This window comes from Penaeus chinensis, chromosome 23 (genome assembly GCF_019202785.1).
Source record: "Penaeus chinensis breed Huanghai No. 1 chromosome 23, ASM1920278v2, whole genome shotgun sequence".
NCBI classification, from domain to species: Eukaryota; Metazoa; Arthropoda; class Malacostraca; order Decapoda; family Penaeidae; genus Penaeus; species Penaeus chinensis.
In genome coordinates, this window is record NC_061841.1 from 884,248 (window position 1) to 888,349 (window position 4,102).

The 4,102-nt window shown below is 34.0% G+C and overlaps 1 long non-coding RNA gene across 1 annotated transcript in view; it reads right to left on the bottom strand.

Moving 5' to 3' along the window:
- Positions 1–248: 248 nt before the first annotated feature.
- Positions 249–4,102, bottom strand: part of LOC125037622 — a 7,955-nt gene continuing 4,101 nt past the window's right edge. Inside the window, exons 2-4 of the long non-coding RNA XR_007115985.1 lie at positions 3,948–4,054; positions 2,579–2,711; positions 249–1,796 (exon numbers count right to left, since the gene is read on the bottom strand). This is a non-coding gene — a long non-coding RNA (uncharacterized LOC125037622). The remainder of the gene's footprint in view (positions 1,797–2,578; positions 2,712–3,947; positions 4,055–4,102) is intronic.

A 4,102-nucleotide genomic window follows, 5' to 3' on the forward strand; every position in this document is an offset into this window, starting at 1 on the left:
AGGAAAATAGCCATAGTATGAAATCAGATTAAATTGTAACATTTCCTCATCTTACAAATAGATAATTGAAATACATTGAGTATTTTGATAAGTTCATACAGTGGTAGAGAGACAATATGAACAAGAGTTCTACCAGTTTCTCCTATGTAAAAAAAAATTGTACACAGTCAAAACTGGTAGAGTTTTCCAAAAAAAAAAAAAAAAAAAAAAAGTAAAAATGAGCATAAACATAATGTAAGGTACGCATGTTTCATCCATTTACGTAGCTTAACAGGAAAGACACTAGATTAATTAATAAATCAGCGAATTCTTATGAAAGAAAATGTTGCAAGCTGTTAATTAGAAAACTGCCCACTTTCAATTTGCTGGTCAACGGGGCTTCGATGACCTTATCTTGTTATTGGTAAGCAAATCCTTCCCCAGACTCTTTGACCTTGACCCTCCTCCCGAGACCTGATTCAGTTCTTGTTTGTATTGTTTCTCTACCGCCATATAATCTCATCTAAATTCTCTCTGTGTATCCATTTTGGTTGTTCATTGCCTGGTGGGAAACTCGGGAGGAATTTGAATCAGTACGATTTAACTTTCCTTTCCTATAATGGCTGTTTTCCTGTTCACATGGAAATACCTTCATGGCAATTTGACAAATTATCATACAAAAATAGACATTGACAATTTGACACATTATAAAAACATATAGAGAGACATTCTCATAATAATTTGACATAATAGAAAAATATATGGACTTTTTTATGGCAAATGATATCATATAATAAAGTATATGTATAGGCAAATTTATATAAATCTAACCCAAGAGAATATATAAAGGACATTTTCATGACAATCCAACATAATAAATATAAAAATATAATAACATCATGAAAATATATCAGCATAGTAAGAAAATACAAAATTGCAATGAACTAAAGACATCATTAATGCAGTTACATGTAACAACAATATAGCATTAAGTTTATGTATTGTCATAAAGCAGAAAAATTACATATATATCTATACCATACTATAATGGCATTATAAAATGAAAATAGTTTATTCAAAAGTGATATGGTCAAACATTATTGTTCAGGAGAGTGGTGGCTGCAGTTATAAAGCTGTATTGTTGTATTGTCCAGTAAAGTTATTGAATGATAATGTTTGATAATATCACTTTTGTATATATTCATATGTAAAAATATATACCATACTATAAAGAAAATATTACTAAGAAAATAACAGCATGAAAAATATACAAAAGTGATATGATCAAACATTATCATTCAATAATTTCACTGGACAATACAGCAATACAGTAATAAGAAAATATTATCATAAGTTACAAGTATACTAATAAACATTGCAACCTGCAAATGCATGATCATCACATGTTTGTGCATCACATTCAAACAGTACCAACAGCAGCTTGGTTTTCACCCATCTATAATAAGTATTTACAAATTGCTTTTCTTTACAATTGCATCCATCAATCTCTGCAATATCTGATTTCCCTCCTCCAGCAGCTATGCAATTACTGGACCTGAGAAAAGCCCCTGCCTGCTTGTTATGTTCTTTAACAGATTTCAAGAATCACTATGGTGCTTTATTGCTGTTGAGGCTGTTCCTTTGCGATGGCTTATCCTTGTCACTGATGCCTTCATTTGGTGGCGGGCCTGGGGTTTGCAGTCCTGGCTGGCTTGGTGGCTGGCTTGGTCTTCTCTGAAGTGTCGCTTACTGTGACAATGGGGCATTTACAGTGGTCTCCAGTTCATCTTGATTTGTCAATGGTAGCACACTCTTGGCTGAAATATTTGTAACTCTTAGTGAAAGGGACAATATCAATTTATAAGTCTATGTGAAAATATAGTGTGACAAAAAATACATTCAAACATTGCATTTGTTCCTGCAAGAAATTGAAGGTGGACCAATAAAGAATTGAAGATGGTGCATGAAGTTTAATACATAATAATTTATTTTTCCATCCTGAGTAGTAACTAATGAAATGAATAATAACAAACTTTGGCACAACAACATGTTTCCAATCATAGTTAAAATATGACAAAGTTTGGAAAGAAACTCAAATACTAGTGAGTACTGTATCATATTTCTCTACAGGACCCTAAATGAGTAATGTAGAGTCTGTATCACATGCTTAGTGGTGTTAAAAAATACACGCACACTAAAAGCACAAAGCCCAATCACAAGAGTGAGCAATGTAAAAACAGTGGCAGACACAGCTAATTGAAGGCAAGGTGTTCAGTGGCAGCTTCAGCAAGAGCTGCTTCCAGCTACATACTCTAGCATTTCCAATAATCTAACCTTTTCACACATACTGAGTATGAAATGGTCAAAACTAGCTGGACCTATTTCTTATTATCAGACATCAGCAAAAGCAGGACAATTTAGCAACAGAGAAAACTGAATTCTCTGGAGTAACAAGTCCTCTATTGTAGTTCCAATACCCCTACCACTCTATAAATACCTTCTGTGAACTTTACTAATTCTAAGATATACATTTATCCTTTCATTATCTTTTCTTTCTTTCCTGCCAAGTAATTAACACAATACAACGTTACAACCTTACCCTTTTTTAACGACAAGACAGCTATTCTCCTCATACATGGAGCTCTTGTCATCAGACCTCCATGGCCTTAAAATACTGCCGTTTCCATCACCTGTGTCCGTCCTTCTCAGTGGGATAGAGAATACCCATGTACCTAAAGAAAGCATGGATTAGTCAATGGAACACATTAGTTGAAGGAGGTGTTTCTCAGAAAACGTAAATATAAGTGACATGTAGGCATTTCTATACTGTGCAAGAAGAGGCTGTCAAAATTAGAAAATGAAATAAGGGAGTGACAGCAGTCCAGATTTTGAATGATACTGTAATGGATTTAGTATATATACAATAGGTCTAAAAAAAACAAAAGAATTATAATTCAGTGAAGAGGAAAGTCCCAACTGACTCGAGTTATGAATATCAAAATTGAATCAAGACTGGTTTTAGAATAACTGTACATATAAAGAATTACCTCTACGGGAAAAAAACTTGGTTCACAATGAACTGTAATACAAAAATAAATACAAATAAATTAATAACAATCAGGACTGGCTCCTGAATGGCTATACATGTAAAGAATCACCCACATTAATATTTGTCTCACAGAAAAGAAAAAAAAAAAAATAATAATAAGTACCACAGGATTTTTCACCTTAGTTTACACTAAATTGTAGGACAATATATATGTAAATCATAAAACAATAAAAGTTTTAGCTGTCTCATAAAGGAGATGTTAGCTGTGATGTAATTTTGTTGGCTGCTGCATGTCCTAAGCTGAAACTAAAATACTAATAACTAACTTTGCTTAAGACAACAATATTTCTGATCATAGTTAAAAAATGTTGTGACTTGGAGAGAAACTGAACTGCTGGTGAGTGCTGTAGCATATTTGTCTACAGGACCCTAAATAAGTAAGCAGGGTTTGCATCACATGGCTATGGGTGTTACAAAAAAAGCAAGAAAAAAAAAAAGCACTAAAACACACAGCACAGTCACATGTGTCACAAGAATGAGAATGTAAAAGCAATGGCAGACACAGCCAGCTAAAGGCAAGGTGTTCAGCAGTGGCTACAGCAAGAGCTGCGGCTGCTGCTGCTTCCATCTACATGTAGGACCCTAGCATTTCCAATAATTTTACTGAGTTCACCTTTCCACAAATACAATAAACTCTGATCAGGAAGAAAGCTAGACCTATTTATTACTAACAGACAGCAGCAAAAGCAGGAGAATTTAGCAAAAAAGAAAACTGAATTCTCTGTTGTAGTTCAGTGCCCCTACCAAACTATAAGTACCTTCTGTGAACTTTACTAATTCTAAGATATACATTTAGTCTCTCATTATCTTTTCTTTTTTTTATCTACCAAGTACTTCACACTGTATATTACAAACTTACCCTTTGTTGACGACAAGACAGGTATTTTCCTCATACATGGAGCTCTTGTCATCAGCCACTTCTGTCTTCTACTTCTGGTTGTCTCAGTGGCACGGAGAATGCTTGTACTGGAAGAAAGCACGGCATTAATCAACAGAATATGTCAGATAAAGGAG